This window comes from Corvus hawaiiensis, chromosome 2 (genome assembly GCF_020740725.1).
Source record: "Corvus hawaiiensis isolate bCorHaw1 chromosome 2, bCorHaw1.pri.cur, whole genome shotgun sequence".
Lineage (NCBI taxonomy): Eukaryota > Metazoa > Chordata > Aves > Passeriformes > Corvidae > Corvus > Corvus hawaiiensis.
The window spans coordinates 52,696,628-52,720,775 of NC_063214.1; the positions used below are offsets into that span (position 1 = coordinate 52,696,628).

General features: G+C 47.3%; 1 long non-coding RNA gene across 1 annotated transcript in view; it reads left to right on the top strand.

Annotated features, from left to right (window-relative positions):
• The window catches only part of LOC125321745, a 77,595-nt gene that overhangs the window by 46,423 nt on the left and 7,024 nt on the right, over positions 1-24,148 (top strand). Inside the window, exon 3 of the long non-coding RNA XR_007201666.1 lies at positions 10,347-10,511. This is a non-coding gene — a long non-coding RNA (uncharacterized LOC125321745). The remainder of the gene's footprint in view (positions 1-10,346; positions 10,512-24,148) is intronic.

The following is a 24,148-nucleotide window of genomic DNA, read 5'->3' on the forward strand; positions in this document are numbered from 1 at the left end:
AACATGCTGTAGCTGCCTGGGCTTGCCTGTGGGAAGCAAATGTAGATTGTCTTTGCTTTCAAATACCATATGAGGAAACTTATCCAGCCCTCACCAACTGATCTTGGGGGTCTGTGGAATGATAAAAGCTCAAGTTATCAAAGTATCTGTAAACTGCATTCTGATTTCTAGCTGGAGCACCTCCCTGAATCTGGACCCTTTGATTTAAGGTAGCTGCTTTCTTTCACCATGTCTCAACAGGCAGGAAAGGGCATAGCTTTAATTCCTGTTGGCTCAGTCGCATTAGCTCAGCATGACTGAAAACCCCTCTTCACCTCCAGAAATGCAAAAGTGAATGTGGATCTACATTGGAAGCTTCTGCCCTTGTAGTAAGTACTGTGTAATTGACGGGGAGGTTTCTATACTGCCAAAAATATTGGTGTAAAATTCTTTTCTTGTTGACACTATTTTGTTTGGAAAACCCAAATTATCTGTCCTGGGGAAGGCACTATTTATTGAACTAGATTGCACGTTTTTAGAGAATTTTCGGGTCTTGTGGTCTAGCCATATCCATTTTGGGCTGATTTCTAGTGTTTGTGTTGTGATTTAGGGCTCTGACAAATGAGCTCTAACAAATGATGGTGAGGTGACCGAAGAGGTGACCCACCCAGCTGCTTTTACTGCTCTGCTGGCAAAGATTACAGTCCCTGCAGTGGAGCTGGCAAACGACAATTTATGTCCAGGGCAGAGCTGCTCCAAATGGCATTTGAGTTGAAATCTCCAAGGAGGTGAGATTAGACTAAACAGAAGACTGTGAACTAGAGATACTGAGATGTTGTCCATAATGGTTTATGCCCACCTAGAACAGCTCTGCTTCTGTGCCTCAAGTCCTAACAGATCCTGCCCCATGTTTCTGTCCCCTCCTTTACACCAAAACTGGCAGTCACCTGACGCTAATACAAAATTATATAGGTTCTTCAAGCCAGCCAAATTTTCTTCTCATTCACCTAGAAGGTGTGGAGGGGACTGAAACACCACCAACTTCTATCAGATTAATCATGATACCTATCTCTCAGGTAATGGTAAAAGTGTTCTGTGTCTCAGTGCCGCTCCACCCTGTTGTGGCAGAGTGGTGTCAAGCAACAGCAGGTGACAGTGTCTTCATCTGCTCATTTTTTTTCCAGCCAACCAATAACCTGGGGCCAGAGCCTTCCCCTGGTGCTCCTGTATGGCCAGCTAGCACGGCTCTGCTGCTGGGGAAGTCCCTTATCCTTCAGTGTAACCTCTGTTCTGCTACAGGGGTAACCCGCCATCGTGGTGGCCCGGCCGTCAGCAATGGAGCTGGCATGAGCAGTTGTCCTTCCTCTCCTGACGCAGAGGGTGCCTGGCCAGAGACTGCCCTTGCACCCTGGTGCAGCAGCAAGCAGGAACCACTGCAGGAGAGAGTCAGGACTGACCTTAGCAGTATTTCCTGGCTAAAGCAAGTGGGAGTTTTCTTCTCCCTGGTTCATTACTAACATGGCAAAAATCAGTGGGAAAATGCCTGGGCCTTAAATATACAATGAGCCGTTCCCCACCCATTACCACCTAACTGATAAGCTGCTTCAGGCTATCTTGTTTATGTTTATCAGTGTTTAATACCTCTTAGCATTTGCGTTTGCCTTGAAGCTACAGGCAGCTATGTGCTGTAGCGAGCTGAATATTCAAGCTGTAAGTACAAACAGATGTTTGAAGATCTGCTTTGAAGCAAATCTGTGCCCCCTACACTCTCTCCCAAGACTCCTCAGGAACAGTATGCATCACTATATTCAGAGCAAAGCCTTGAAGGGCAGTGAGAGAGGAGACACAGAGGAGTAGTTAGCAGTGGATCAGGAACACATTGTCACATATCTATTGCATAAATCCTTCACAGCAACACTTCGGACATCAGTATGAATAAAAAAATTTGCAGGGCCTCATTCCTACAAAGCAGCTTCTGCTGCATGCTCATCTTTTAGGCTTGCCTAGCCTAAGGACAGACTCACTAGCCAGATCCTTGTTGCCCTCAAGAGCTATGTCCTGCAGCCTAAATAATTTCCCTGATACCAAAAATCTCAGAGTGAGCAGAAATAATAAAACCTGAGCAATGTGCACAGATGGCTCTTGCTCACTTCCACTGCTTCTGCCAGCTGCTCCTAGGTGTGGAAAAACTTCAGAAGGCAGACCCAAGTGGCATTAAGTAATTTGACTCTCTCTCAAAAACTCAATTCAGAGTCAAAACCTGTAAGATACCCTGTGATACTTCATGCTACATGCAAAATAATGGGGAAGCTTAAACAGCTTCTGCCTCAGGCAGCTCCCAGTTAATGTCAGAACACAACAGAAAGCTGGAGAGGGAAAGGTAAGATGGCAATGGTGAAAGCAGCCAGGATTGTGGGGTGATTGCTGTGTGGGAGGTTGCAGCCAGGACTCTCAAATGACTCAAACCATTGTGGTATGGTTTTGGTTTTATTTCTTCTTTTCTCACATTTTGAGGGAGAAGAGGGTGTGTCTAGAAGTTCAGATGCTAGCTTGGAACTTGGGTGATCTACATCCAGGTTTCTGCCAGTGTCTCCCTTGTGTAAGCTGCTCCCATCCTTCTGCCTTTTGTCCCTCATTCTCCAAGGAAGAATGTACTTCCATATCCCTGAGGTGTATGAGATTAATACCTGTGAAGAATTCAGTTATAGTAGGAGAGAGTCATATCAGGCCCTGAAGTGGTTTGGTCTGCATTATCTTTTTACCATCGGCAATGGACAGCAAAGGGGATTCTTCAGAGTACTCAGTGTAGCTGACTTTAAAATGCAAAGCAATGTTTGACTTCAGCTGCACAGGGAATTGATACTGTGCTATAAATCTCTCTAATTCACTCTGCAGAATGCTTTCTCTTAATTTTGCTTCATTTCATACCTCTTGCATTTCTTGCTTACACATGAAAACTATTCCTATCTTTATTTATAGAATTATTTTTGTTTTGCTAGCAACCACTCTTTTGTCTTGCCTAGTTCCATTTAATCTGACACTGTTCTTCCTCCCTCCCTCCTCCTCCTCACCCATTAGCTCAGGGGATCACAAAAGCATGTAGCTGGGAGCCTGGAAGCTGCTTGCTGAACCCCTCTTTACCCAGCACCCCTAAAGTGGCCTGAGTGGAAAAAAGAGGCCATTTTGTGGGGACAGCTGACTTCTGGGCCTTCCCCTGGGCATTATACTCTTTACATCAGTACTGTAGCTAACAAATCTTGTCAGAGGTAGTGATTCCAGCAAGTCATGTACAGCAGATCTCCTTTAAGCAGCAATAAAATTTGTGATGGTTTTTTTGACATCTGCAATCTCAGTGGAAAGAAAGTATGACTCTTGCCTTGTGTTTGCAGCTGAAACCTTATCAAGGACAGAAAAGAAGATGCACCTCTATTTTTTTTAAATCTTCTGCAGGTACAAACAATGTTTTTCTAGTGTAAACTGAGAGGTGTAAGGCTCTGTGGGAGTGATCTCCTTCTAGGAATTTATTTCGTGTGGCTGTGATTGTCTCAGCAAGATAGGATGGGAAAAAAAGAAAGAGGCCCAAACCTCTAGATATCTGAAAGAGTGAAAGCACCCAGTGAACGAGTCCTCACATGAAATCTCCTGTTTCTCCAAGAGAAAGGAAACCTTTCCCAGGGACCTGACACCTACTTATAGTGTTTTGTGTGTTGTTTTTCAGAGAACAGCCAAGTTACACTAGGAACTGTGGCCTGCCCAATCATAAGTCAAAACAAATAAATACTCTTGGGGTTTGCCTTTTGCCTGCTCAGTGCCAGTTTTTCTGTTCCCAATATGTGTCTTTTAATAAATTCTCTGCAAACGTGGAGGCCAGGGAGGCAGTTCCCTGGCCCTGTTACCTCCACAGTGGCTGATGAAACACAGAAGAGCTCAGACAGCCAGTGACCCCACATCCCAACAGGTCAGCACTCCATTTTTGACCTTGCTAGCTGTTCTCAGTGCAGGGTTTCCTACTCAATCTTGTCTTTCAAGGAGAGACTGTGTCTAGTTCCCTTTTAGAAAGGGCAATTTTTAAAATTGCCCTTGTTTGAAAGAAAATACTGTGTTGGGCAGCAGTGAAAACAGAGAGCTGAATGCAGTCTGGTGTGTGCTGTGCTGATGTGATGAGGCTGGGCCATGAGTCCAGCAAGTTTTGCTTATTTCTTCACTGTGTGGTGGTAAGCCACTGTGTACAGTACTTTTCCTTTACCCTGGAGGTTCCTCCCAGGACCGTGCCAGTAATTTCATCTTGCTTTGATAAACCATCATGCAGACACGACATGGAACTGTAGTCCTAATGACCTGTGTTATTTAAAAATCAAATGACACTTTCTCAAGAGAAAGTTCTTTAGTTCCGGTGTTTTCCTAAGATAATTATACTGAGGCAACCTATTATGCTTCCCTGTAGTTTCATTTATTGCTCACTTTGTCTAAACTCCTGCATGCCATTGCACTGCATTATTTTGTCATGTTCCACCCCATCATTTCAAAATAGCTTCCCTGTTTGTTTAAAAGTACAGCAAAAAGCTTTAAAGACTTGAGGAAAGTGGTGCCATATACTTTGTGTAATGATGTACAGCCTGCCGGTACAATTTCATTGCCTTGTAGCACCAAATTATGAAACTCTTTGCCTCTTCATCTCCCTTGTCTTCTGAGCTAGCAAGAGATAAACAGGAAAAAGGGGAGACACCTTCTGTTTGATATTGTCTAACTCTCAAGTCAGTTTGGGCTCTGATATTAATAACTTCCTGTTTTGCTGTAAGTCTTCTGGTAAGTGAAAAGCCTCCATTGAGCATTGACTTTTCAGCCTGAACTTAGGCAACTACATTGACTAGTGTATTCCCAAGCTCTAGGCTGCAAATTCTAGTTTGCTGCTTACCTCCAGGCCAGAATTTTGGAGCTGGAGTTCAAATCACTGAAAATCAGATGCCTAAATACACAGTTAGTTGCCAAAATACAAATGACCTGACAGCTGAACACCTGCTGACCCTGTAAGTGTCTTGGGACTTGAGAGGGCAGAATCTATACAAATCAGACTAATTTTGTGTAGGAACTTAGATAAGGATCCTAATTTGAAATGCTGGGCTGTTGTTCATTGCTCAGGATGTGCTCAGAAGCTAGAAACAGAAAAGAGGATCTGCAAAATAAAGTGGAGAAAGGTGCATTTGTGTAATATCACTTGTGCAAGATGCTTGTGAAATGTAGTATGTGTTGCATTGCTTATTTTTTCACACATGCTTGAAGTAGTAAGACCCTTTCTTTTCCAGCTTTCTGTAGCAGGTTGGCCTTGGCTGAGTGCTAGGTGCCCACTAAGCTGCTCAATCACTCCCTTTGCCAATGGGACAGGGGAGAGAATAAGATGGAGAACAACCAGCAGGTGAGATAAGGCAGTTTTATTACAGTGAAAGGAAAGAAATAAGCACAAGTCTGTGCGTGCATAAGCGAAGGGAAAAGTCAGTCTCTACTTCCCATCAGCAGCAATGTTCAGACACTTCCTGGGAAGCGGGGCTTCAGAATGCGTAATGGTTCCTCCGGGAAGCAAACACTGAAGAATCACAAATGCCCCCCTTCCTCCTCTCTCCCTTCCTTAGCTTTATGTATCTGAGCTGACGTCATATAGCATGGAATATCCCTTTGGTTAATTTGGGTCAGCTGGCCTGATTGTGTCCCCTCCCATGATCTTGCCTACTCCCATTGCTTACTGATCGGTGGTATGGGCCTGCAACTTGCCTTGTCCATTTTTTTGTTCTCACTACTGGGGCAATTACTGTGGTTGCTGTAGTTTGAGTCCCTATCTCAGCCATAGTTGTTGTGGTTTGAGTCCCTGCCTCAGCCATAGTGTCCTCAAACAGAATTTGGGTTCCTGCCTCCACTGCAGTTCCCTGGGAGTATTGAACAGAGGCTCTGTACGCCCAGGCCAGCCCCCAGTACAGGGCGAGAAGCTGCTCGCATTCCATCAGCCAACGGGCCAGTGTGTTAGGGTTGTTTACCTGTTCAGGAGTACAGTCCCAGGCAATGGGAGGTGATAACCGCCCTAGGAACGTGCCCAAATCCCTCCACACACCTTTCCACCCAGGAACTGGGTGCCTCAGGGCAGATTTTAATAACTCCTCACCTAAAGGACGTTTTCTCTTGCACCAGGATGACTACAAATTCCATTAATTCCATAGCATAACAATGGTATTTCCTAATATTATTAATAGTATCAGACAGCTTATGCAAGGATTGGCAATGACCATGGAAGTCTGCAGTAAAAAAATCATCCACATTCAACATACAACCTTCACTTAGAACAACAAAAACAACTAAAACTAAACAGAAAGAAAAGAAAAAAAATTTCCCCACACCAGATCCAAAAATAACATCATCATGACACAGAACACAAATGGATGAACTACATAAAATCCACTCTTAGACCCTTCACTACAATTGCAATGCAAATTCCCCACTATCATTCTACTTGATAACATGGTTTAATACTTGTTTTGCCTAATATTTCTCCCAATTAATATCCTTATCTCAAAATCCTCATGACTGCCTGTGCTCTCCACCAAAAACTGTCGTGGTTTGACACTGGCCGAATGCCAGGCACCCACAAAAGCCACTCACTCACCCTCCCCTGCCACAGCTGGGCAGAGAAGAGAAAAATTTAATGAAGGCTTCATGAGTTGAGATAAGGACCAGGAGAAAACATTCCAAGGGCAAAACAGGCTCAACTTAGAAATACTAAGTGAATTTATTACTAACAAAATCAGAGGAGGGTAATGAGGAATAAAGTAAGCCCTTAAAAACATCTTTTTCCCCCTCCCTCCTTCCCACCAACAGTGCAGGGAGAGAGGGAGTGGGGTTTTGGTCAGTTCGTCACGAAGATTCTCTTCTGCTGCTCTGGGAGAGGAGTCCTTCCCCTGTGAGACCATGGGGTCCCTTCCCACGGGAGACAGTTCTCTGTGAACTTCTCCAGCAGGGCTCCAAATCTCACAAGCAGCAGCCACACTGCACCTGCTGCAGCCTGAGCCCCTCCCACGGGCACACAGCCCTCCCAAACCGCTGCAGAGTGGCTCTCTCTTTCCATGGGGTGCAGCCCTCCACGGACAGGCTGCTCCAGCCTGGAAGCAGGGCCCTCTCTCGCCACCGGGTGTTCCACTGGAACACAGCCTCCTCCAGGCATCCACCTGCTCCGGCACGGGCACCTCCCCCACGGGCTGCGGGTGGATCTCTGCATCCCCCGTGGATCCCCATGGGCTGCAGGGGCCCAGCTGCCTCACCATGGTCTGCACCACGGGCTGCAGAGGATCCTCAGCTCTGGTGCCTGGAGCACCTCCTCCCCCTCCTTCTGCACTGACCTTGGTGTCTCCATGTTGTTTTCTCTCGTGTTCTCACCTCCTCCTCTTCTCTAGCTGGAATTAATATTGCACACACACTTTGTTTTGATTTTATTCTTAAATATGTTATCACAGAGGTGTTATCATCTTCTCTAATTGGCCCAGCCTTGGCCAGCAGCATGTCCATCTTCAGAGCCATCAGGGATTCACTCTTCTGGACATGGTGGAAGCTTCCACCAGCTTCTCACAAAAGCCCCCTCTGTGGCCTCCCTGCTACCAAAACCAGGCCATGCAAAACCAACACACTATCCAAATAACTTTCCTTGTGAATTGAACTACTTCCTGTGGATAATACACTGTTTTACCACCTGCTGCAGAGGTAGAGTCCCTCCAAATGCCTAATATGTGTGTACTGCTGCTCTGCATGACTAGGAACTGTCTCCTGATCACAGTGTGAGACAGGACAGCTTGGACTTAGCAGTTCTATGAGATTTACAAATCATACCAGCTAATCAAGATTTAAAACAGCTCTGGATTGAAAAGGCTAGCAAGTGGTCCAGCTGTGAGTTAATTCATTAGTTGCAGTAAATATCACTGGAAGGGCTTGTCAAAAGGAAATGTGAAGCAGCTGAAAAGAATTGTCCTTAAAGTGAATGTCAGAGGCTTTTGCAGCTGTCATCCAGTGGACTGGAGACTCTGGGCATTGGAGAGAAAATGAGGGTGAAAGACATAAAAATTTGAGTACAGAGGATAAAGTACCAGTTCCCACTGAGTGATTATAAAGGAAGCAATCTCACCACTACAGGGACCTAATTAGAGACTGAATCTCACAACCATCTAACGTCTCCTCCAGGGCTCTGAGAAACCCAAACCAGCGAACGCAGCCCGCTCAGAGCAGCAGCAGCAGCAGGAGGTTCTGCTGCTTCAGTGGCGTGATGGAGTACCACGTTTATGTAGCTGGGAGCATTTCCAGTGTTCTTGTGTCCTGCTCAGCACTCACTTAGGTCCAGAGGAGCCACATCATTTTCTTGCCTGCCAGCACAGCATTGTCCTGGTCCTACAGAAGGCAGAGCATCCCAAAGGAAAGGTACCAGGGCCATTTTCCTTAGGCAAATATAAGAGTTAACATTGTCAACATTAACAAGACAGAATTTCATATTTCTATGACTGATCTGATAAATCACTACTTTTCTGGCTCTCCTAAATGTGCAGATCGATGTGAGTCCTCAGGCCTCCCTGGAGACACCAGCACTGTCAGTCAGGGGTTGCATGTATGATTCACTCAAGCCTTGGGCTCCCCAAAGTACCAGTTACAGGCAGTAGGGATCAGACAGGAGCCTTTGTGAAAGCTTTGCAAAAAAATGGCTTAACACTGCTTAGACTCATTAAAATAGGAAAGAAACTTCCTGTTCATTGTCACTGGGGTTGGTGTCTCAAATTGCCACTGACATGTGAGTCCACAGCCCTGCTTCACAGAGCCAGTGCACAGTGCAGGATCCAGGTGTGTCTCTGCTTGCCAAAGTGGCTGTAGACAGAACCAAACCTTGTCATGCACAAGCCACCCAGGCCTCCAGAGACCTTCAAATGGTCGTATCCTGCATGATCCCTAAAAGAAGCCAGACAGCAATTGCAGCAGGGAAGCTGTAGCATCAGTAGTGCCTTCAGTTTGTCTATTGGATATAGTTGAGACAAAATAGCAAAACTCAAGTAAATGAAATGCATTTCTTAGCAGTTCCTGAGAGAGAACAGGTTGTGTTGTTTATAAGCTGCAAGCCAGGTCAAGTGGGCTGGATCTTCCACAGAGAAATTTCTGCCTCTGGCCCCAAAATATCATTGTAAGAAGGTAAGAAAAACATCCAAATTTCTCTTAATTCTTTCTGGATGGCATGTTATACGCAACTGGCAGTCAGACCACTATAGATATTAAGAATTCAGGAAACATTACTAAATAACACAAAGAACAGAAAACAGTGTGTATTTTCTGAGAAGATTGGGAAGAAGTCCTGTGCCACTGAATGCTTTGGGAGATTAAGTCCTAATAGCTTCAGTAGCCAAATGTCACCTGGGACCAGAGTGTGAACAATTCTTTTGTAATATTATTTGGCAAATGTCTCAACATCTTGAGCTCATTGCAGAATAGAAAAGAAAAAGTTGGCCAGTGTTATTTTCTGGTGATACAGGAACATTAATTTCTCTTACCCTGTGTGGTGGTATCTGACTATCTTGGACATCTGACGGGCAGGTCAAAGGAAAGCAATGTGTAGATGTGGTTTTCAAAGGCACCTATTTCCAATGAGTGTGAAGTTCATTTACTGTTAGGAATAAATTTTTTCCTGGCATATTGTAACAGAAATACTAAAATAAACAAAAGCATGGTACACTTTGTAAGATGAGGTAAACATTTATAGGAGGTACCTGTGTAAGATGAACCTCAGGGCTATATTGCCCACAGGCAAACCAGCTCTGGGTGCCATGTGAGCACTGAGGGCAAATGCTGAGCTGCTCCTCTGCCAAGCGGAGACTGTCCTGAGGCTTCTCTCCTCATAGGAGGAAGGAGAAAAAGCACCTTTTCCCATCCAAATATATGACATTCCTACTCCCCCTGGATGGAAAGGAAAGGGAGCTCTTCTCCCCCTCTTGCCTGTGAGGGAAGCACTGACTATTGGTGTGATGGGCAAGAAGCTGTCTCAGGGCAGACCTTGTTCTCTGCAGGACCTTGCACCCCAGCCATTCCCTGCCCTAGACCTGGTATGCTGAGATGCCCTGACCTGCCCCTCCCAGGCTCTCCCTCTGTTCTGTAGCTCTTTCTGTCCTTCGAAAGGCAGAGGTGGGGGAGCAGGCTCCCAGCAGCTCCAGAGGAGCAGAGGGTCTCCATTGGGGGTGTCTCTTGTAGGAGATGAAGAAGGCATCTCTGCCATAGGGGCTGCCGGCAGGAGCAGTCACCCGCCCCGCTCTGCAGCCAGCAGCACTCTGCTTTTCTGACGTCTGTTTTCATGTGTTTCCCTCCAGGCTGGGAGCCAGGAGGGCTGGCACTTGGGACACCTCCTCCTGGTGGGCTGCCAAGGACGGTGGCAGTGTCCTCCCGCCGAGGGCGGTGGCCCCGGGCACACGGCATCAGTCCCCGCTGCTCGCCTGACCCTCCCCTCGAGACCTGCTTCTGCTGGGAGAGACAAGGTAACCCCGCCACTGAAAACAGCTGGGACGGCGCCCAGCGGAGATTAATGGCATCATTAACGTTCCCAGTTTATTTATAGGCTTAAAAATGCCTTGGACCTGCAAACTGAGCACAGTTGCTCCGTGAAAGGCCTCACAGGTCTCCTGCCTCTGCCTTTCCCCTTCCTGCTCTTTCATTCTCATTGCTGGGACTGTAAAACCTCCGGAGCAGGCGCTGCCTCTCATTGTGAAGCTACTTTGTAAACCTTCCTAACTGAGGGGATACACACAGATACTTTTTTTTTTTCACGAATGCTGTATTTGTCTGGTTTCCTTCCTCTACCAACTTTTTCTGTGCACACTGTGTCCTGTGTCCCTCTTAGAGAAAATTCTCTTTTTGATGAATTCCTGAGGCAAAGGCTGAGCAGCCATCACAGGAATTAGTGATTTCCCACCTTGGGTTTTAACTGTGAGCTCTATGGGAGGAAGACTGAGATTCTAATGGCTGTGGAGGGCACCTAGGACATATAGGACCCTAGTGAGACATGCAGATGCAATTAGTGATCATGGAGGTCTTCCAACAGAAGCCAGCAGAGCTAGCCCAGCTCCCAGGTCCTCCAGGAGCCTCACGGGACTAGTGGGAAAAGATAAAACCACCCCAAGTGTGTTGGCCCCAGAAGATGAATTTTTGGCTCATGACTTGTGGCCACACTACCTGGCCTGTTTCCCAGCAGTCAGTGAAAGGTAAAGTGAGAAAAGAGACTTGTCAGCAAGCACAAATCCAAGGGATAGGCTGTGTGACTGGGAGATAGATGGCTCCATGGGTAGGAGGAAAAAGTAAAAATGCCTGTCCTCACACCCAGAAGCATGGATCACCAGTGTGGCAGCTCATTGAAGTGAGGTCGTTTCAGAGGGCAGCCACCCTTCACTTCACTGTTGCTTTTTTGTTGTATCAATCTGAGATAAACTCCTGTGTCAGTCTCTCCTTGGCCCTCATCTTATAGGGATGAAATAAAGAACCAGCAGAGAACCACTCAAACCACTGTTGTCTTTTTTTTTCCTCTCTGGGCAGTGAGAATACTTCAGGGCAGAGTGAAGGAGCCCAAAATGGTAGAGGGAGGGTTTCTCTGCCATGGCCACTACAGGTGAAGCCACAACCCTGGGATGCCCTCACCCTGCCAACATCTGGTGGGTTTGAGGTATCTTGGGGGCCTTCCTTTCTCCTTCCTCTCTTTCCCACTTGGGCTCTTGGCTCCAGATCTCCTGGGATGGGGCTGTGATGAGGATGGAATTGCCTGCCTGGCATCTCACTTTCCATGCCTGTTAAATGGGACCATGACACTCAACCAACTTTATAGGGAAGTGTTCCAGGCCAGGCTGGATGGGGATCTGAGCAACCTGGTGTGCTGGAAGGTGTCCCTGCTCATGGCAGGGGAGTTGGAACTGGATGATCTTTAAGGTCCTTCCCAACCCAAATCGTTCTGTGATTTTATATAGTCCTTTGAAGGACAAAAGCATACGTGCAATTGTTCAGCCATCCAAAGATCATAACTGGGAGATTATTTCCATGCCTGATATACATGAGATCCTGTATAATTTTAAAGGCTTCAAGGAAAAGGCAAGTCATATGCAGCACCTGACACAAAGGCGGGAAAGGGGAAAGAGTCATGTTTAACTGTACTCTATTTATTCTAGGAAAGAGACACATTTTATATAGTTGTGTCTCATCTAAATTCCTGAACATCTAACCAGTGCAGCTTTCTCACTAGACAGATGTCAGACTAGGGGAGTGAGTCTTGTGACAAAAGAGGCCATCTGCATCTCAAACTGATTACCTGCTCTGAAAAGTGAATATGAAAAGTAGAAGGTTTTTTTTTTAACAAGATGGCTAAACTTCATTTCAACTCTGGAACACCTATCCCCTGAATGCTGGTGCTGCCCAACTGCTGTGACATTACTCACCCCTGATAGAGAAAGCAAGAGCTGGGGTTTTTTTCCTGTTTCACTGGGCTACACCCAGTTGTAACCATATTTAACCTTCCTTCTTCTAGCTGCCAACACTGGGTGGCACTAAGTAACTCCTTCTGACATTTTACAAAATTGACTCTAAAAACTTGAATCACACTGACTTGGCTCCATTCTGTCCTGACAGCAAATGGTTTTGTTTGAGAAACTTTCGATCATATGGTTGTTGCATAGAAACATCTGACTTGCATGGCACATTTCATACTTCCCTGGTTTGTTAGGTTGTTAAAAGTCTCCTGAAACTCTGGTCTTACATCCTGGTAAAGGTTTAATGTGCTGTTGGACTTGAAATTTCCTGTACTGAGTTGAGAATTTATGGAATACTTGAATATATACACCTGAATATCCAATCTGTGCTTTATGCCAGAGGTTTAAATAAGACTCACTGAAAGATTGAGGTTGGAAGGCACCTCTGGAGATGACCTAGGCCAAGACCTCTACTTGAGGAAGGTCAGCCAAAACGTGGTTAACCAGGTGGTCCCCAATGGGTTCCACGAGCCCCTTGTCAGCCCCAAAGTTTCCTTGTCAGTCTCTAAGCAGAGCCTGGACACTGCCATGTCTGCTGGCTGCCACTGCCAGCTTCACACGGTAAAAGTCCTGCTAAAATAAATCAGCTTTAAAAGAAGCGCCCCTACGAACATGTGGCTGTCACCCCCACTGGCTGTGCTCGCCCTACAAGTGCTACAGCCGCCCTTCTACCAGCCTCTAATGGCTCCAGCGGGCTCTGGGAGATGCTGGTGGTTGTGATGATGGAGGTGGCAAAAAATCAGGGCCAAATGGTTTGTCCTCAGAGGACACTCCAGGTCCATGAGCAGCCTTGTCTAGTGGGTGGCATCCATGCCCATGATGGGGGGTTGGAACTAGATGATCTTTAAGGTCATTTCCAACTCAGGCCATTCTAGGATGCTGTGACTTGTGGCCATTCTCAGCTACGCCACCTGTGGAGCCCCCCTGCCGTGTCCTGATAACAAACATTAGCATCACTGTGAGCGTACCTGTCCCTAAGAAGGTGTTTAAAGTGTAACAGACAGCTGATGGCATAACCTAATGGGATCATAAAGATTTGTGTCCTGAAAGGAGGACATAGAAACACCAATGATAGTAGCTAAAAATCCTCAATACAGAAATTAAGTAAGCAAGTCTTGACATGGCCATTGTGACAGCTGTGGGAGAGGTGCAGCTGAGGAAGAAGCTGCCCAGAGTGACAGATGATAACTGCTGAAGATCCTTAATGTCTCCAAGCAGAAGAGCAGGCAGAGGGTGAGACCATCTGAAGGCTACATTAGAGCCAGAGCAGAGATGATCATACATGGAGCAGGATCTACAGTATCCCTTCCCTCTCCTGTGGCAGTGGGAAGGGGGTACAAGTAGAGCCAACGATTTCTGAAGAACAGCTTACTCAGTGAAATGCGCAGTTTCTGGCTGATCAAAGCTCTCTGCCAATTGGTGTGCAATTATTCATCTGAATTAGCCCCGAAAATTAGAAACGTCAGAATGGCTTGCTTTGTTGGTTTGGGGGTTTTTTTAACTTTTTTTTAGAAGCTGATCTCAAAAGGAAACCTCAGCTGGAGTGAGGATTTACCCGACATGCTGAATCTTCAGTGTGGCCAAACCACAGGCTGTGGGACAGCCTGCAATGGGGCTCTCCTAATCCTCTTGCTTGGGGTATAATTATTTACACTGTTTATTGGACCAGACAGAGCAGGAATATCTGCAGGACTAAACTGCCTGCCCCAAAGAGCAGGCCTGGGAGCTGGTAGTGGATGAGAGCAGTTGTTTCAGAGCAGCATTGGCTGCTCAGGGCCAGCCAATAAAAAGGACAGCATAGCATGGCACTTGGCTGCAGCTTAGCTTGGCCCTGTGTGTCGTGCCTATGGACCTAAGCAAACCAGCATTTTTGTAAGTTTGGTGGCTTTTGATCCCAGCATAAAATGCCCAGGATAACAAAGATGATGTTATAGCTCACCAGTGCTGGGATTCCATAGGGTGTGTAGCATGCCCTGGACTGAGGCATGAGAGCATTCAGGAGAGCTGGAGGATGGAAAGGCTGGTGAGACCATGCTGGAGGAACATCATGAGGAAAGGGAGACAGAGCTTGTTCATGTGGCTCTTGAAAGTTGTCCCAGGAGTATCCATGCCCAGAGCAGCGCTACTTGGTGGCCAGAGGGAGCTGCTTGTCCCGGTCCAGAGGACAGCATAGGTGACTGACACCATGGGAACTATCAAGGATGAGGACCCAGTCAGCAGAGGAGCTGTTTCTGGCATTGTAGGCACATCTGACAGGCATAGCTGCATCACCAGCAAAGAAGAGATGGACTCCAGCCCTGGATTTGTGTTCGCTGTCTGCTGGGCTCAATGCTAACTCTGAGGGTCTGGTTTGGATCACTCCAAGTAGCTGTTTCCAAGGTAAATGTTCTGCTTGGGAAGCAAGCTCTAGGCACAGTGCCTGTGAGCCCAACAGTGCCACTCTGCCCGGGCCTTTGCACGGAGCAGTGTAGGCATGGCCAGGCTTAGCCAGTCTCCTGCCTTGCTGTGCTCTATCTCAATGTGCCTCTGGTGCTGCCTGGCACACTGGCTGTGATACTGCTTCCAGGAAACCTTTTTAAAATTGTTTTCCATATGAGAAACACGAGGGTTTTGAATTTGCATCCTGTGTGCTCTGAGGCTGTGTCGTAGGCAGTGGATTGTAGTGGGTGATAGCTTCTCTTCATAGGCCTTATGGCCGAGAACAAAGTCTCCTTGGGAATCTCCCTTTCCATTCCTGTCAAGGTTTTGGGGTGGACCTGTATCATGCTTTTTTAGCCTTTAGTTTGGCTGCCAAACAGAAAATCAACTATTGGAAGATCTGCCTTGTCAAATAGACAAAGGCCCAGAGAGGAAGAAGCTCTTCGGAAAGAGGCCTTGGCTTTGCAGGGATCATGAGGATTTGGGCAGAATTCAGGCAGAGGATAAACCCCACTATCCAAGAGGATAACTTGAGGAAAGGGAGTTGCACAGGATATTTCCACTGCTGTAGGAACCTTTGCTGTAATTCAGCGCATGTTGATTAACTCTGGATGCTGGATTCTTAAAAAGTGATTAGTGAGATCACCCTGGAAATAGAAACAGATGTGGCATCTGTTACGCAGTGTATGGAGCTTAGAGGGAGGTTTTGCTGAAGCACAGTTGATCCCAACACTGAAACGAGACCTCACTCCTGTCATCTTCCCGTTTACTTCTCCAGAAGCTAAACAGCCCTGTGAACATGAAGTGAACTGGTGGGACTTGCTGTCGGTGGGCTGGTGCTGTAGTTCTGGCCAGTGACTGAGTTGAGAGATGAGCTGTGGTGGCAGCTCAGCCTTTAGGGGAAGACATGGTATAGGACTTGGTGTCAGAGACACTTTACAAACAGCTGAAACCCCAGAGCGGGAAGTCTGAACTTGTGCTGGTACTGCCTCAGAGCATCTTTTCATACAGTGAAACGTAAACTAGAGGTGGTTTTTTTTCAGTCCTTCTGCAAACTTATTCCTATGCTGTATCCCTGCCACCAAATGCTCTCCCTTCATCCTGTAGTGACTCGCTGCAGGTCTCAAGGATTATCAGAAGCACTAAGCAGCTCCCAGACAGCAATTGCAATTACGCTTCTACAGCTGTGATTGTCCACAGCCGTGCTTTCTGTCTTCCTCCAGAGCAACGGAGGATTTTAAGGAATAGTGCAAGGCTGAAGAAGGCAATACATCCATATGTGCTTTCCTAAATCTAATCTGGCATCCTTCTGGCTGCCATAACCTCTGGAGAGCAAAGTGCACATTTGTGCCGTTCATAGCACTGCTGCCTGATAACCAGTATCTGCTCTAATAGGGGAAGCATCGCAGCACCTGGGGAGAATGGGAGCGGGTTCCCTTTGATCTGCAGGGCACCTCTCTCAGCGCAGCTGCACAGCCAAGTAGAAAGCTGTCAGGAGTCTTGTTTTCTTCTTCCTTTTTTTCAGACTAAGTCTCTAGTCTCATACTCAAAAAGAGCCTCTGGCAGGCCTCCATGTAAAAATATAACAATATAACTACTATTTATTATTCACACAGGAACAGAGAGAGGCCATTGCTTTATGACCATGTAATAAAACAGGTCACCGCTCCCCATGTGCTTTGAAGCCCAGGACATGATCCAGTGGAGGTAGAAAATGGGACTCCAGGCACGTAAAAGGGATTGCTACAGTGGTTCCCTTTGCAAAGACCAGATTAAATACACAACACACCTACAAAGCACAGGTACAGCTCCACAGCGGGAAAAAAAGGAGCCCAGCATCCGGCTCCCTCCCTTGAACAGTGGTATTGCAGGGGAAGCTGAGCACTGCTCTACCATCACCCTTGGGGATCTGCTGAATGTGGAGCCTGCTGGCATTGCACTGGTTTTACCTGAGTAAAGCCAGCTGCTCCTTAAAATAAATTACTTAGCTGCCCTCCTGTTGCGCCTCTTGCCCCACCTCTACCTGCTATTACCTGCCCTTGTCCCTGGAGTCTCCACTGGGACCAAGGTAGGGCAGGTGATATGCCACAGAGACGTGGGTGACCAGATGGATTGTTTACATTTCAAGAGTGTCATCTCAACCCCCACCAACACCCCCAGCTCCAGCATTTCATGGCCATCCCTGAGGCTTGTTCCCCGGGATGCTGGGAGGAGCTCAGTTTGGAATGCAGAAGGTAGAGAGAACAGCCTGGAGAAGGCCACTTAGTAACTCACCTCCTGGAGGCCAGAGCACATCTAGGGGCAGGTATAGACTTCAAGAGCTGAGCCACCATCTCCTCCCCACAGCACCTGCATGGTGAGGAACTGGGGTGCACCCACCAGGTCCATTCACTCCAGCAGGGACTTGGGGACACAAAGATGTGTGGTGAGCAAGAAGGGCTTAGGTTTGCTCTCTGGTTCCCTGTAGAGGCATTTTGGCACCTCACAGAGGAGTTAGGGGACAGGCAAGCACAGCACAGGTGGAAAGCAGGGTGCTGTCAAAGCCTGTGGAGCAGCCAGCACCCCCACCAACATCTCTTTCCCCCCCACAGTGGCAGCAACCCTCCGCCTCCCATCCCAAATGGAGCTGTCCCCCAGCAAGCCCAGCTGTCCTCAAGGATGACACGGCTCTTCCGGGCTCTCACTTGTTCACGCAGGGCTGATTCAAAAAAGATGTTGGCAGAAGATGTTACAGACCTTTCAAAATCTCTCTTCATACTCTGGCACTTCCTCCTCTCCATCTTCAGACAGGAATTGCACAGTTCTGGACCTCATTCCCCAGCCCCAGAGCCCTGGCAAGCAGAAGCTGGTGCCCAGCAGCAAGTCCTCCCAATTACTCCTTCTAAAAACACTTTCACCAAAGAGTTGATCAACACTACAAAGTGCCCTCCCTGAGCACCGTGTGTCATGCACAAGGATCGTGCACCACTGCCCAGGGAGAGGATGGGGTCCAGGCTCCTTCTGTAAGCCCATACAGGTCAAGGGAGAAGGGATGTTATCAGGAAGGGCAATGGTTATCCTCGGGAAAAAAGTCACATAATATAAATTTTCTTCCCTCTAAATTCCTCATATGCAAGCCATGGAAACAAAAAGACATCCTTACTCTTTATTTCCATTGAACTTGCATCAGAAAAATAGAAAGCATGTTAAAAAAAAAGGAAGAAGGATGTAGGCAATCGTACCAAAGGTGACTGAAATCTCTGAGTGCACCTGCCTGGCTGTGTTAGCACTGCTGGACCCTTGCCCTGGAGCTCAGCGATGCTCAGGGGACAAGGCAGTGCACCCAGGGGGGGTTTTCTCCAGTCAGCGTTCCCACAGCTGGAGCAAGGGCACAGGAGGAAGTGCTGGTGGTCCTGAATGCTTTGTTTGAGCAGCTGAAAGGAGAGATGTTTGCTCCCACAGTTTATTGGAAAAGCAGAGCAGTGTGGCTGCCAGCACAGCCACAAGGTCCCCACTCGGTGATGAAGGTCTGCACCCAAGGGCACGCTGGAGCACACTCTGACGCGGCAGCCCAGCCTCCTCTGGGACAGAAGCCACTTGGTGCTGGACCTACAACCAACCACAACAAGCCTGACGCTGCCCCCCGGGCCTGCCTGCCCAAATAACTCTGAAATAACTCCCCCCTCCACACACCCAGGCATAACCACACATTTTTCCCAAGTGTTTAGCAAATGTAACCTCTGTGTTTTATACCTTTCACTCATTGATCAAGCTGGTGTGTTTCTCTTTTGGACAAATAGTCATTACATCTGAAAGTTTATGGCTAGGCTTTGAAGTTAATGTTCTCTGAGATGAAGGAGAAAGTTCACACTTCTCCTATTGCTTCCAGCCCTTCTGGCTGCAGACCAGATAAGAGAGTGATGCCTTCAATTTACAAGTGATGACTATTTTTGCAGGCAGAAAAGCCAAAAAACTTCTTAATGTAATAATGGCTTGAATACTGCTATCGTGCTCAGCAAAATGCTGGAAAATGAGAGAAGTGAGTTCAGGAAACCTATGGATGCCTCAGACTGGTTATTTCTCTATTTTTTTGTCTCAGTTTCATTTGAGGCTGCATTTCCCTTCCTCTACTTTTTTGCTGTTGCAGCCACTCTGACTCGGGTTGTCCACAAGCTGTCATTTTCTGCCAGCAACCTTCCTGTGGGGAAGAACAGCCTTCACAGCCAAAAAGTTTTCTCCTGGATATTAACAGGAGATATTAATTTTCCTTGAATAGGTAAAGAAAATGCAGTTTTACAGCACACTCCATTAACAGCCAAGACTGAGTGTTTAAGTTGGAGGGTGTTAAGGCATCCAGTTCCTTCACACTCATTTGGAAATTGCAGCCTTGGTGTGACCTTTTCAGGCCTCCTACTTACCCTCCTTCCTACTGCAGCATCAGCTCCTCCAGCCTTCAGTGGGAGAAAGGTTTTAGGAGCTTTTAGGGGCAACCTGCACAGAATGCTCGGAGCCAGACTGTCACTGCCTGCAAGCTCCAGGAGGAGTAAGCAAGGCTGAAAGGACTTTGGAAAGCGATGGGGTTTTCCAGAGCTCCATCGAGCCAGCTTTGGGAAGTCTCCAAAGATGGCAGAGCCACCACCTGAGTAGAGGTGCCTGTGCTTGCCCACATCCTGCTCCCCTGCCCACCACATCCCTCCAGGCCTCTTCACTCAGAAGTGGCTTTTCCGTTGGACCCCACCAGTCATGGGACTGGACAAAAAAAGAGATGCCAGGAAGGTCTATGTCTACCCCTCAACTGGGGTTCTCTGAGCCCGTGCTAGGGAGATGTGAAATGTAATTCTGACAGGAACTCCTGCAGAGTGTGCACAGTATTGCCAGCATTTTGATACTGCTAATGAGTAGATGCTTGTGTAAATAAAATACCTTGATACATGGTTTACAAAACATCAAGGTTTTCAATAATTTAGGATTGAATTACACCCTGTTGTAGCACATAATGGGAAGGATTAGGGCACTGCAGCTCACAGCTGGGCAGCTAAACCCGATTCTCCTGTTCAATTGTCGGCATTTGATTTGTTTCTCTTAAATATTCAGCTGAAATTCAGCTGAAAGGCATCAGCCATGTTCAGATCAGTAAGGTACCATTGGATGAATGCTTGTGCTCTTTGTAAAGTGAAATTTGGCACCTGACTGGAGGGACCACAAGCTCCCAGCAAATCCTGGATCCCTCCCTATTGTGGAGGCCAAGTGTTGCTGAGGACTGACAGGTGAACAGCACAAGGCTCTCAAGCCTCCCTGGCACAACCACAAGGACCAGTCAGAAAATCCCTCCCAGGAAGTGATGAAAAACCTCAGGGTGCCACCAGCATCCCCCACACAGGCCAACAGAGTCCCTCCATCAGTACAGACCCACAGCATCCTTTGCCAAATGCAGTAGTTCCCTTTCATTGGTAGCCACGCTGCTCGTTTGCTTCTGTCAGCACAACCAAGTGAAAGGGTGGGCTCTGCAGGATTTCTGTTGATCCTCCTCCATGGCTTGGCATTGGGATCTGGCTCGCTGACCACTCAAGAAACTTCTCTTTCCTTTATTTCACTCCATTTCATCCTTTGCTGTAATGCTAAATAAAATCTACTTATTGTTAACCACACCTCGCAACAGCAGTGGTTATGTTTGCTGCTGATTTAGTTTCCAAGTCATTTAAATAAACAACTGAGCCATGAGGAGAAACTATTAAACATCCTTTTCCCCTGGACATCATAACATGCCGGGCCATTAATATTTCTTTAGCACAGCAAACTTTGAGGCTTCAAATCCATACCTTGGTTTGTCAAATGGGATAATTATTAACATTTTCAACTATCCAGCTAAGGAGTTCGTGTGTTGCAGTGAATGTGATGTTGTGTGGTGTTTCTCACACTAATTTCTTGGGAGATTTGGGCCTGTAATTTGGTGCAGTTCTCACAGCAGGGGTGTGTTTCACCTTCTAAGGTGACATCAACCACTCGTCCTGGCATTAAAAGTCAGCCAATGTCCCTTCCAGCTTTTCCAGGCAGTCAGCAGCCAGAAAATCAGTGTTGTGCTTGGGAACACCAGCGTCAGGAAGTGTGAAGGTGGTTGTCCTGCCACTGGTCTTGGGGCTATCCTCTGAGAACCAGCCCCAGTGCAACACCCCCTCTATTTCAGTGAATGCCCAGTCTTTCGTTCAGGAGCACCTACAAACACCTGGCAGTGCCACACTGGGGACACGACAGATAGATCTCGCCCCCAGGGGAACTTGGGGGTTGGAAGTCATTTTAGGGGCTTTGATGCTTCCCTGGGGAAGGCAGGGCCAGTGGGAAGGGGGTCTGGGTACCAGCAGCACTGGAGCATCCCTGGGGCAATCAGGGGCACCAGGACATCCCGTGCCGTGGCTCTGCTTTGCTTTTATGGTGCTGCCTGCTCACTCCCATTATCAGAGGGTGGCACCACTGAAAGTGAAGCTCTGCACCCCTCAGGGGAGACATTCTGGAGAACACCAGCTGGTTCCCCAACTCCACTGCAGAGCAATATTGTTTCACCACAAAAAAATCTCACTGGCCAACACACAGCAGGTCTGGAGCAGCCCCTGAGAAGCGCCAGGCTCTGCATCCCATTAGGGCTGCCCGGAGGAAGCTGGACAGAGTTTTTATTAAATCAAGCTCACTCAATGCTTAAAGAAGGGCTTTTTTGAACGAGGAGCTGAACCTCATGTTTGGTGCCCTGCCAAGCTCAGGATAGTGCGAGGAAGAAAAGGAGATGTATTTTTGGACTGCATGTCTGCTAACAGGCTGTTAGATAAAATTAAAGAGGCTGTTTATAAAGAATCCGCTGGTGCTGAAGCAGATGTGGAGGCCCGAGTTTATGGCAAGATATATTTCTGGTGCTGGCACGAACAATCAATTTCATTCAGGACTTTCCTCATGCTGTAATGATTTGTTGGTTTGGGGTTGATTTCTTTTTTATTTATTTCATTATTTTAACTGAAACTGGCACAATGCCCTCATTACTTGTGATAAACTTGTTTGTTTACTTATGTCGTGGTAACCGGAGAGCTGGGCTCAGGCTCTGCTTCCTTGGATGCTGGTTGTTTCCTACCAGAGCACTTGGAGCTGTCTGAACACTGGCACTGTGTTTTAAAAATACACTGCTTTCCTCAGCCTTGCAGGCAGCAAGGGCATCACTGTGCTTCTACAAGAAAAATCAAGAGCACAAGTGAAGGCACATTGTCATTAATTATACATGGTTTGGGTTTTTCCTCTCTTGCTGCTCCTCCTTGGACCCTACACCGAGGCCTGACTTCCTTATGGCACAGATAAAAACTTGAAAGGAAGAAGCCCAACACAATTGCTGTGAGCTGTATCTACAGCAGGGCACTGCATATGGAAGGCATAATATTTGATAGTAAATTTTTGTTTGACTTTATAGTAGAAGTTAAGGGAAAAGGTGTCATCCTTGGCCTAGGGTTTCATAAGTGCCACAGGCAGATGGGCTCTTTTAAACCTTCTCTTCCAAAGGGAGAAACTCACAATCTGGACTCAAGTAAACCTTAAGGTAATAAAATTCCAGGTTCCAATAAATCTTTGTTTTATAAAAACACATCCAGCATATATCAAAACAGAAACTGTAAAAGAAATTAAATATGTGTGGGTCACATACTCTGCTGGATGCTCCTTAATAGTTTTGCAGAATCAGTGGAATAACGAGGTGCAGTTTTGCTCTATGAAATTTTGGCACCTCCCTGCAGCGCTGTTGGGCTGCCCAGGGAGCCCACCCAGAACATGAGCAAACACAAGGGGGAAGGGGAGGCAGCCCCACTCCCACATCCTCTCTCTTCTTTCCCAGTGCAGACAAGCTGGGCTGTAGCTGCATCCCCACGGGCCCTGGGCCTGTGCTCAGCCAAGGGCTTTGGGTGCTGGAGCCATGGGCTGCGCTATGTGGCCCATGAGCATCCCAACATCTTTCCTCTGGGGGCCCAGCAAAGTGGGGACTTGCTCCTCCAGCCCCAGTGAGTGGCAAGGCCATGGCAAACTAAAGTGCTGTAAGTCAGAGGGAGTAAAATGATATCTGGCGGGAGGATTTGCCTGCCTGTTCCTGTAAAGTGGAAGAGCAGAGCAAAAACAAAAGGAGCTGGGATCACACTGCAGAGACACAGATTTTAACAAGCTCCTTTTCAGGGCTTTAAAAGATTATGCATGTGACATAATCTTGACATTTCCTGGCTCACTGGCGATTTCCTCAGATCAAATATCCGGAATGCTGGGGACTTGTCACCACATCGTGCAGCTCCTATTACTTGCAGCACCCCAGGGGACACAAGAAGGAGAGAGGCCCAGCGGTCTGGGCCAGGGAACAACACCCTGCACCCCTCTTCCTGTGCCCCTCCTCACCCTGGCTGGGTGAGATATGGAGCACACATCTTCCCTTTAAGAAATTCCCTTTAATTTTGAGGGTTGAGATTTAAGGCTCCTTGCCACGGGTCCTGCACCCAGAAGCCTTGGCAGAGAGACTAAAGCCTGCGAGAGCCCTGGCAGGGACAGGCCCTCAGACCTCATAACAATAGCTAATCTATTTCTTACAATCTACTGCGTAATGCCAATTTTATAAAATTCCAGGTGACTTGTTGGAGTAGTCAAAACCAAGTCCAAAAGCGAGCAAAGCCCTGTAAACTTTGGGAATCTTCTTATCGTGAAGCTTCATCAAATCTCTGCTGAAACTAGAAAGTTATGGGGAAAGAGAAAAAAAATTCAGCACAACATTTATTAGCATTTTGTTGAGCATTGGGACAGGCTTCCCAGGGAAGTGGTAGAGTTGCCAACCCTGGAGGATGCAATCAGAGAGGGGACCCAGCAAGGCACAGTGGCAAACCCCCATCCTGACCTGAGATCTTCCAACTTCTGCTGTAGCGGGTAGAAGGACAAAAAACACAGACTCTTCCCAGAATTTTTAATCTGGATTTTCAAAGGCTGCATAAATTTGGGTTGCTCAGCTCTCTGTTATTAATTACTCTAAAATAGATAAAACCAGAGGCAAGCAAAGCACCTCCTGTCTGGGAAGCACTCATACCATGACCAAAGACCCCAGGCAGCTCTTCCCCACCTCCTCTTCCCCACCAGGGAACCACTGGCAAATCAAGTCACCTGGAGGCTGCAGGTGCCAGGGGATCAGGGTGGTGGGACCCGCAGGGGTCACC